Below are 11,350 nucleotides of genomic sequence, written 5' to 3' on the forward strand. Positions count from 1 at the left end.
GGGGCTGCGGGGGCTGCGGGCCGCCAGGCTCCCGGCCCCCGCGGCTTCCCGGGGAAGGGGACCGCCGCCCCCGCCGCCGCATCCCGGCTGCTGCAGCTGGGGGTGCGCTCGTTCCGCGGGTGGGGGTGGTGGTTGGGGAGGGCGGCGGGGACGCCCGGACCCGGCTGGCCCGGGAGGCGCCCAGTTCTAGGGGTACTGAGGGGGCGCGGCGCGAGGGTCACTGTGAAGTTGGCGCCCACGCGCACCCGGGCGGGTCTCGAACGTGGGCACTTGCGCCGGGCGCGGTCGGCGAGCCGCAAAGGCCCCGGGTTCCAGGTCGCGCGGTTCCGGCCCCTGGGGCCGCCCCCTTCCCTCCCGGGCTCTGGCGGGTGCTCGGCGACGGGGAAAGAGAAACTTGGAGACCTTCGGGAGGAGTTGGCGGAGCGACGCGGGAGCGCGGTGCTGGCCGACCCCCGGAGCCCTGGGAGCCCGTCGGTGATCTGGATGGGGTGCTTTATTTATTTTCTCTTTGGTTTTCAAAAAAAAATGGCTATGTGATTGTTCCCATCTTAAGGGGAAGTTGAAAGTGAAGTTGGGGGGCGGGGGTTGGTGCTCAAGGAGTAACGTTGCCTTGTGTGTAGAGTTTCACATTTCCGGAGCACAGTGTAGATCTCATAGTGGCATCTCTTCCCAAAAGTCACTTTGATTCAACTTCGGTGAGTTTCTCGTAAATGGCAACATTTAGGTGGTGAGAGGCGAGAGGAAACAAGAACCAGTACGGCTGATTCGATCTCAAGTGGTACAGATTCAGTTAGCCAAAAAAAGCGTGTCTGAGTTTTAACTCAGGTTTGGTAATTTGTAGAACATAAAGATATTTTCTAGCTTTCTTGCCCCCCCCCCCCCGCCCCAAGCACCCTGCTTCTTCACATCCGGTCTGAAGCAGTTATGTGGGTTGGATTGGTTGTTTCTGGTTCCTTGCGAAACTTGGGTTCATTCTCCCAGTTTTCTCTTAGATCTTTCAAAGAGGAGGAGTTGTAAATGCAAATGTATGGCAGTGAGATGTGTTTAACCTCTAGCTAGAGATCAGTATATTCTATGCAAAATTTCATTCACGTATATGAAGTTGAAACTCCAATAATGTTCTTCAAGAATTAGCATCTTTGACTTTGGGCACAAAGGCAAACAAAACAAAATAACCAAAAAATTACTCTGAGTGAAGATTCTGAGGTATAATTTGACTTTCCCAAGGGGGCGAGGTGAAGCCTCCCCTGGACTTAAAATTTTAATACTGACTTAAACTCTGTGTGTGCATGGGCATCAGACCCTGTTCATTTTCTTCGTTTTAGAAGGAGAGAAAATACTCTGACCAAAGGGAGACTTACTTTAAATCTTAGGTACTACACGCTGTAAACTGAAAGTGTCAATTTGATTATCTACATATCCCAACTGCGTTTTGGTGGGACGGTTGCTATTTAAAAGATAAGTGTCAAGTGGTGAAATGATGTTTTGTGTAAGATACTTGTTACTTCATCTTATCGTATAATGATTTTGAAACAGTATCTAGTGATTTAAAATAATCTTTAGTGTTGTTTATAGCCAACTGTTAAATTTTGTAACTGTTAAATTTTCGTGAGACATTCTATATCGTATTCATAGATGGAGTCCTGGCCACTTTCATATGTTCATTTTGTAACTTAAAAAAATGGTGGACTATGCTCGAAATTTTGTAAAGCAATAAGAACGAGAGAGATTTGAAAGACTTTAAAGTTTGAGATATACCTAAAAAATAAACATTTCTGAAAGTTCTTGATCCAAGTGGTTTGAAATACATCCAAATTTGAGCCTTTGTGAAATTTTAAAAATCTGCTTTGCCAACCACATAATTTAACTTGCAACTGCATTGACATAGATCTGTGTTGAACATTTAAGAATTCTCTTAATTGACTTTTCTTCATATAATGTATAGTAAAAGGACATGTTTTAGAAAATTTTAGTAGTCTTTTTTCATATAATTATATCTTAATGTGTTTGAATGTTAAAGTAGGAAGGACTCAAGCTCTAGGCCATACTAATGTTTATTTTATAGGGAGATCTTTGGGCAGAAATAAGTAGCAGATTCTAAGCTATAACAAAACTGATTTGGACTTTGAACTTATATGATCTTAGATTTGGTGATTTTACTCAAATCATTAGATTGGTGGTTTCTTGGAGAGTATGAGAGTCTAGTTATGGAAGTTTGTTTGAGTGTTTATTTAATATCAGCCTTCTGAAATTATAAAGGATGATGAGAGATTTGGCTCTAAGGTTTTTACTACGGTCCTGTGAAATGAATTAGACATTTCTGTAGTATGTTTTTAGAGCAAAGGTTCTTCTGGTGTCTTTGGATGTCTAGGGGGTCCATGAATGGGCTTCAAGAGATTCCTGAACTTGCCGTAGTTGTAACCAAACCTTTTTGTGTGTCTTTTTGGGGAGAGGGTCTGTGGTTGTGTTATAAAAGATGTCCAGAGCCCCAAAATGCTAGAGTTGTTGTTTTTATTGAATGAAATAGGAGTTAGAATAATTCTTAAAAGAAAAAAAAAAAAAGAAAATACAGATCTTCGTGCCCAGTACTTGCTGTTTAAAGTTGTCTTTAGCCTAGACATGTGGTCTTAGAGGTGCAAAAACACTTCCATTTTGTTGCCACAGCAAAGCATTGCCTCTTGGTTGATAAACCATACACACACACATAAAGGGCTTGACATGCTAGTCCTGGGTGCATTGTGGCTGTTTTTAAATTGAAAAATTTAGATCAGATAGATTGATGGTCAATAAGTAGAGATTTGATCTTGACAACCAGCCCTTGGAACAAATGGTTCACCCAGCTCTTCTTACTGCTCTCTAGCAAATCTGAAATGTGCCTGGGAGGTAATCATTCTAAGAAAATGTGTTTTTGCCTTGGCCAAACAGCAGAACATGATGGAAAAAGTTTCTCATCAAAACAGACTCAAGTTCAAATCTGGGTTCTTTTATTCACTGTAGCTACTTAACCTACCTGACCCTCCAGTTCCTCATCTGGATAAAGCCTAAGGCAGTAGAAGTGTAAGGAGGTGGGAATGAAGCTTCCTGTGTAAAAAAAACTCTCAACCCCTCATTTGGCCCATATTAAGGACTTGGGAGCTAGAGCTAGATGTGATAACCACTAATCAACACCGGAATGAACATGTATAAAGCACGGTATATGGTAATGATATATATTATTTTCCAAAGAATAATGAAAATATTAACACATTGAAACATTTTTTAAAAATTAGGTTTTCAAAAATTAGTTAGGATTAAGTGGTCCTTACCTTGTAGATATCCGGGGGTAAAGTTGAAGGAAGATGGTAGTGCGCTTAGTAAAGCCGAAGACATGGGTGCTGGGCAGAAAGAGTAGCAGCCCGCAGACATCATAGCTGTCTCTTTGTGTAAGATTCCACTTAACTTTTGTTCTTCACTTGTAATTTAAATAAATTTAAACTAAAAAGCTGCACTTGTACTTTCCAGCCCGTTGTCTCTGAAAGTGTTTGCTCACCTCCTCATGTTGGGGACCCTTACAGGTACTCCAGGGACTTCATTAGTGGAAGCTACCCCTATAACTTTGGCTGTCTAATTCTGGTGTCTTTAAAATGCCTCCAAAGTTGGGTACCTGCATCGATTTTTCTCAACAGGGAAAAGAGTCTGGAATAACTGAATTGTATTTTCCTATCTTTAAACATTGAAAGAAGAGAAGGTATTATGAATAAAAACAGTGATATGAATAAAATACTTACAGTGCTTATGGTTCTGAGAGCAAACTTGTTTCCACTGTTTCTGTGGTCTTTTTCTTTTCTTTTCATTTATTTGTGGTGAGCATTCGTGCCTACTGCCTTTAAGTGGGGTAGTGGTACGAACACAAGCTCTGACTGGGTTTGACACCCCTAAGCTTTCAGGTTGTGCTCAGTTTGAGCCATCCAGCGTCTGAGTCTGGAGGAGGTGACCATTAGCTGAGATAATAAAAGCAAAAGGCTTTGCACAGTCCTAGGCCTCTAGTATAAATGCTTAAAGGTTGTAGCCATCTTGAGGATGGTTTCATTCTTGTCTCTCGAAGGAGAAGCTAGTATGTTCTTTAAGAACAGTCCCATGTAAACCTTTAGGGATCATCCTACTTTGAATTCATAAAAGCCTTTCACATCTTTCTGGTTACCATGGGCAGGTACCCCAGCATCTGTAGGACCTATTGGGCCTGTGTGCTATTCTTGGCAGTGGGATTGCATTCTCTGTTAGGCTGACAGGTTATGTCTAAATCCTGGCTTTTTCAGGGGCCAAACCAACAAGCGTGCACAGGTTGGGAGCCATGGTCCATTCAAAAACTACATGATTTTATGGCCTTGAACAGATATCAGCAAACTTTCTGAAAGGACACCATAGTAAATATTTTCCAGTTTGTCAGCATCCGCTTCCCCCCCACTCCCCGTCTCTCTATCACACCTGTGCGACTCTACCTGTGTATTTAGAAAGCAGCCAGAGACAAAACTTTGTGGACACTGACATTTGAATTTCATATAATTTTTATGTGCCATGAAATATGTTTTTATTTGTTTGAACCATTTAAAAATGTTAAAGCTATTCTGGGCTTGTGACATGTACAGCTAGCAGGTGGATTTGACCCATAGGCCATAGTTTACTGACCTCTTGCCTAGAAGAACGTTAGACTCCTAAGTCCTGTAGGTCTGTGGTATCACCAAGCAGTACAGATGTGCCCCCCCCCCGCCCCACCTCACCACTGCATACACATTGTGGTTTGCCTCCTCAAGTATTCCGTGCTTTTGGTATGGCAGCATTATTGAAGGCCCCTGTCTTCCTCCATTAGGATGAAACTCCATGAGGTTAGTTGTTCTTAGTTTCAGTGTGTGGCCTTCCCTTCTTAGCACTTGTATTATTGTATCACCAGGAAGATTTTTTTTTTTTTTTAATTGCTAAAAATGTTCTCACCTTGCCCGGTTTTCCATAAGGCTTGATGTTTGAACCCTGTCCTGTGTGACCATTTTGAAAGGAATCTATGCCTTTGGAGGTGTCTCATGCTTCAAGTTCCTCTTGTCCCCTTGTCCTGGAAAGGATGTAACCGATACTAGGCCCTCAGGCTGCTAACTAGACACTCTTACCTTAAGGAAATCTGTATTTGGACTCTACCACCCCCTTTCTGCATGATGTTTGGTTAAATAAAGCACACAAAGATTCCTCTTGTGCTCTAACCCCTGGAGATTAGCTCCAGGATTGATGTGTACAGAGCATGTAGATGTATATGTCTGTTTGTAATTTCATCCGGCCATCACTGAAGCTCTGAAGGCTGCTGCTTTTAGTGTCACCTTCTCTCTCTCTCTTGACCCTTCTCTCTTGGTCATTGTATGAGATGCAGATTTGGTGACCTGGTAATCGCTGTAACTGATTATTTTTTGCTTCCTTTCCTGCCTTTTAAACATTCTCTGCTAATTTGGTTGTTTTGCAGCAAGTATGTTCTTTTTGGAGTTTAACTTTCAAAACAACATTATGCTGAAGTTATTGGGTATTTTAGAGTCTTCCCCCTTCCCAGTATAAACTTAATGTAGTATCAGAGTTATGCATCAGTATTTTAGATATTTAGAGATAAGATGCAGTTTTTAAATATTTTGCCATTTTATGTAGGTAGTAGTAAAATATGCTATTACTCTTAAATTTTAAGGGTTTCCTTTTTTTTTTTTTTAAAAGGTAAATTTGGTATTTATTTTCTAGATGACAATTTGGGCAATATGCATCCAAAGTCATACAATGAAATGGCAAGTCAACATACAGAAATTTATCTTAAGCAATTGGTCAAAGGTGAATAGATATGTGTACCAGACTGCTCACTGCCCCATTTTTTAATAATAGCAAAACATTGAAAGTAATCCAAATGCCTATTAATAAAGGATTGATTAGATCCATCAGGACCTACCCATGCAGTGAAATACTGTACAGTCTTTAAAAAGGGTGATGCATGGGGTGCCTCGTTGGCTTATCAATAGAGCATGCAGACTCTTGATCTTGGGGTTGTGAGTTTGACCCCCACATTGGGAGTAAGATTACTTAAAAAAAATCTTTTAAAAAAGTGATGCAGGTCAATATTCACTGACATGGAATGATGTTTAGAAGAAAGAGTGTAGCATGACAATATGTGTATTGTGTGGGGTTTTTTAAATGACTTTTAAAATGTGGACAAAAGCCCTGTATATAGAAACCTAAAAGTATCTGAAAGGATATACACCGAGTAATAGGAACTTGTTATCCTTAGGTATTAGGATTGTGGGTGATTTTTTAAAAATGCTTTTCTCAGTTTTTCTTTTCATGTAGCATGTGCTGCTTTTATAATCAAGAAAACATAATAAAGCTATTGAAGAATAAATATAGTAATTAAAATATCTCCTATTTGTGGCTAATTGAGCTCTCATGACTACTTTCCTTCATAGTCTGTATTGTATTAGAAGTGAAGTACGTTTTCTCATATACCTTGAAAATGTTTTCTGTTTTACTAATAAGCAAGAATATTTTCCTGACTTTTCTAACAGGAAAGAAAAAATCCATACAGGACTAAATAACAGTTTTCAGAAGAAACTTACTGAAACACAGACATTTACATGATAGCATGTTGTGCCTCATTTCTTGTTGTGAAAAATTTTCCTCCATTGAAATTCCTATAAAATCGTAAGGAGTTCATATGTATGGAGGCAATAGAGGGTGGTGTTTAAAAGCGTGAGCTCCACTACTTACTGTTTGTGTTACTTTTATCCATTTATGGCCTCAGTCTTCTCCTCTGTAAAATGTGGGCAATACTGGGGCACCTAGCTGACCCAGTCAGCAGAGCATGTATGCAAACTTTTGATCTTGGGGTCATGAGTTCAAGCCTCACTGGGTGTAGAGCTGAATGAATGAATGAATGAATGAATGAAAATGTAAGCAATACCTTGCAAAGTTGTTGTGAAGGTTAAATGAGGCAAGTGCTTAGCAGAGTTCCAGATACTTAGCAGTAACTAAGGAGCAAGAAGTGGTGGGACAAGTAAGGGTATATAATAATAATAGTAATGGCAATGATGATAATAACATTGGTGATGATAATAATATTGGTTGCTAATATTTCCGTCCTTCTAGAGGCTTGCATGAGGGCAGGGCCTTGTTTGCCACATTCACCAACCTAAACCCTCTAACCAGACCAGGTACGTTGATGAAGACAGTAGTGTAGTCTAGGTTCAGAACCTAGTCATCAGTCATGCTCCTTTTAGCGTGCTATCTCTGTGTACACTATCAAAAAACGTGTTCAGGGGCTAACAACTCGCTGGCATTTACAGAGTTGGTGCTTCGTAAATATTTGTTGAATGGATGGTGACCTAAAGCAAGCATTTCCTTCCTCTTGACAGTGCATAGTGAACTTTTAAAAGAGGGTTTGGGGCATTTTTAAAGTATATGGAGGAAAATGTCAGGTGCAAAAACTGTTAAAAGGGAGAATCTGTTTTGATTTCTACTATTTGAATGAATCACAGCAAATTTGTTTAACTTTTTTTCTCTTAGCTGGTTACCTCAGTCTTAGCTCAGCTAGTGTGCACCTGAATCCTTGTGGTGTACCTGTGATCATTTTAGGAATTTTTCACTTTATTTTCACTTAAGTTATTTTGGTTTGGGGCTGTGTTTTACTTTCCACCCTAAACCCCCAAGTTCTGAGATACATTTCAATGTTTCTATGAAATTAGAAACGACCTGGCCATGAAGAATGAGAAGTATAAGCACATCTGGCTGTGACATACTTATTTGCACACACTGGGGCTTTGGGTTTGTTTGCAGGAAATTTTAGGAAATGCATGGAATAAAAAATGTAGTAATACTGTGATAATTGATGAAGTATACCTATCAGTTACATATTGCAGGGTAAGAAGAACCCACTCCAAAACTTTGTGGCTTAAAATAATGACCATTTATTTGCACACAATTAGGGCAGGGCAGTTCTTCCACTGCTCTTGTTTGGCCTGAGGTCACTAATGTGGCTGCTGTCATCTGAAGTCACCAGTCAGAGCTGATTGGTCTAGGGATCTAGCTCGGACAGCTCATCTGACCACTACACGATCTCTTTTTCCAGTAGCTAGACTAGGTTATCCTCACGTGGAGACATTATGTTTCAGGGTGAGAGCTGCAAGGCTTCTTGAGGCCTAGGCTTAGCAGTCACACAGGGTCACTCTGCCACATTCCTTTGGTCAAGGCAAGCCACAGCCCAGTCCAGATTCCAGGGTTGAAAGTAGGCACCACTTTTTGATGGAAGATGCTGACAGCAGTTGGGGGGGGGGCAGCGATATGTTATGGCCATCTTTGCGAACAGTATGCCCCTTGCTGTTGTATATTAACCCTTGTTTGCCATGAGTGATAAACTCTGCAGTGAGGCATGGTGTTAGCTGCTTCCCTGTGTTCTCTGGGATAACAGTTCTATGAGGTAGGTACTATTACTCCCATTTTTAAGTTGTGATAAGTGAGCCATAAGGAGGTTATGTAACTTGCCCTAGATCTTTTACCTAGTTAGGGGCAGATCCTGAAAGTTATGGAAAGTTAATCCCTGTACCAGTGCTTAAATCCTTTGCTAAAGAAATTTGCATTGTGTGTGTGTGTGGGGGGGGGGAGGGAGCATATCTTTAGAAATCTCAAAAGAAGAATACAGTATCTTAAAATTTTACATGAATTCTATATTCTACTCCATTATACATCCCTTTGTTTTACCATAAAACTAATATTTTAAAATTACTAACAAGTAATCTTACTTGTTGTAAGTAGTGGAAACAAAATCGGGCTACCCTAAGCAAAAAAGGAGGTTACTGGAAGGATGTGGTGTAGCTCCCTGAATTGACAATAGAGCTGAAGAACAAGGCCTCAATGGACAGTCTTCACAGGGTGCTAGCCTTATTAAGGTTTCCAACGCTTGGTAACTCCACCCTGTACTGAGAATAAAGGGATCTTTCAGGGTCAGCCTGGGTCCTGCAAGGTGCCTTGTTTCCTGCTTCACCAAGAAAGTACCTACTGGGGGCGGGGGCGGTTTGTTCCCCAGCAGGGGGAGTGAATGCAGGGCTGATAAAACCAACAGATGTCCACTATCTGAACATTTGTGCAAGCTGCTTTGTACATTATTGATCACATTTACTATTTGCAACACCCGATGACCCCTTGTTCATCTCTTTCCCTCTCAACGCCACGTGCCTCTAAAGGTTTTTAAGCCTCAGATTGAGAAGCACTGTTGTGACTGCCATCTTTTTCCATTTCCAGTAATAATAACTGCTTACCATTCCAAGGGCAATAGCATATTTATCCATTTTTTACATAGTAATCTTTTCTATCATTTCCCTGATTTTTATGATTTTTATTTTTTGAAGATTTATTTATTTATTTCAGAGGGGGTGGGGGAGGGGTGTAGAGAGAGGGAGAGAGAGAATATCTCAAGTAGGCTCTGTGCCTAGTGTGAGTCCAAAGTGGGGCTTGATCTCATGACCCTGATATCATGACTTGAGCCAAAATCAAGAGTCGGACGCTTAACCGAGTAAACCAACCAGCACCCCATTTCCCTGATTTTTAAAAGAAAATCATATGAACTATAATTTAGCCATTTATTGGTAACAGGGTTCCTGTTACAAATAGTTTTACCTAGTGGATAGTGATTTCCTTAGGACACAGTGAGATAAATACAGTTACTGGCCCCTGCACTAAATGTTCCCGCACTGCCCTGCTTCTGTTTTTCTGTCTTCTCCAGGTGTGTAGTGGCTTTCATTGTAACCTTGCTAATACTTAAATATTTTAGACCTTACAGTTTATGGGTCGAAGGAACAACTTACGTTTACATAGCCTTTAGCTATGAGTTAAACCACGTTTCTAGCGGTAAAATGTTGCGCAAATACAGTGTGATTTTATTCAGAGCATTTTCACACATATACTCCTATTTTTTATAATCTTTTGAAGTCAGAGAAAAGCATATTTTTCCTATTTTTCAGCTGAGCATATGGTTTAGAAAAGGTAAGCAATGTCCCCTTCAGCATAGAACTGTTGGCAGGAAAACGTAGGTATTCTGACTACCCATGCCTTTGCTGCGGAAGATTTTCCAACTGGAGAAGCCTGTCTTCTGGTTTCTCAGGTTTCTGGGCTGATTCGGAGATGAGTGAATGTATGTTGGGACACTGGTGTGAAATGGAGATCTAGTTGTCACCTTGACCATTAGTAAGTAGTAGCCACTTTTGTTTATTCTTGCTTTGGAGGCCCAGTCTCTTTTATGTCCCCATAGATAGCCAGTTGAGAAGCCAATTTGTCCCACCTCTTCTTGCCATGATTAGCTGGTTTTTGAAGTACCTCTTGGAGCCCTTCAGTCTGGCCTTTTTTACTTCCCCACAGTGTAATTACTACCTTGTGGTGTAGTCACTTGTCTTCCCAACCCCTGGACTCTTCTTTTAAATGGTCTGCTCTGTTTTCTGCTGTTTAGGCCCACCACTACAAGGGATTTTGAGAGGAGTGCTTGACACTTTTGTTTAATTAGAATCTCTAGACAGGGTTCTGTTAACAATAGGTTTGTATGTTAGGCCCTTCCCCCTTGCTTGTAAAGTTTCACTGTAGTCTGAAACCATTAATGTGATCATGGTGTTAATATGGTGTTATTTGGCCAGAACATTTTGTAAATAGAGACATCTCAAGACTTTTCTGGAGCTTTTAGAACCTTGTCCTAACATTTAACCTAATTTTTAAATTGTCTTTTTCTAATTTGTTTCAGTTGCTGATTTTTACAGCTTCTAAACATGTTAACACTTAATACCAATCAAAAACTCTTTTTTTCTCTTGCATTTCTCGTTTGTCTCATGGTCTCATTTTTGCAGGCATTTTGAACCTTTAGAATCCTTGAACTTAATCCTGAAAAGAGTGCTAGCAAAGTTCATGATTGGAAAATGCATACTTGGGGCGCCTCAGTAGGTTAAGCATTAGACTCTTGATTTCGGCTCAGGTTATGATCTCAGGGTTGTGGGATCGAGCTCTGCACTAGGTACAGAGTATGCTTGTCTCTATCCCTTTGCTCCTCCTCTCCCTCTCTCTCTTTCTCAAATAAATAAATCTTAAAAAAAAGAAAAGGAAGAAAAATGCATACTTTTCATCTGTATATATTTATATTTTGTTCACGCTGTTTTTAAATTTTCGTGTTTTTTTTTTTTGTTTTCCTGTTTTTAAGTTTTAACGTTCTGAACGCAAAGACATTTTTAGTGTTTTGGAACATAGCTTCTCTTAGCTGCTCTAAAAGGAGATATTTAAGACTCCATTCGATGTTCTCTCCACTACCCATCCTGTTGATTATTATTAT

At 40.4% G+C, this 11,350-nt stretch overlaps 1 long non-coding RNA gene across 1 annotated transcript in view; it reads left to right on the plus strand.

The window, feature by feature from the left end:
• Positions 1 to 6: 6 nt before the first annotated feature.
• LOC117801913 overlaps positions 7 to 11,350 on the plus strand; it is a 40,186-nt gene continuing 28,842 nt past the window's right edge. The window contains exon 1 of the long non-coding RNA XR_004624731.1: positions 7 to 488. This is a non-coding gene — a long non-coding RNA (uncharacterized LOC117801913). The remainder of the gene's footprint in view (positions 489 to 11,350) is intronic.

This window comes from Ailuropoda melanoleuca, chromosome 4 (genome assembly GCF_002007445.2).
Source record: "Ailuropoda melanoleuca isolate Jingjing chromosome 4, ASM200744v2, whole genome shotgun sequence".
NCBI classification, from domain to species: Eukaryota; Metazoa; Chordata; class Mammalia; order Carnivora; family Ursidae; genus Ailuropoda; species Ailuropoda melanoleuca.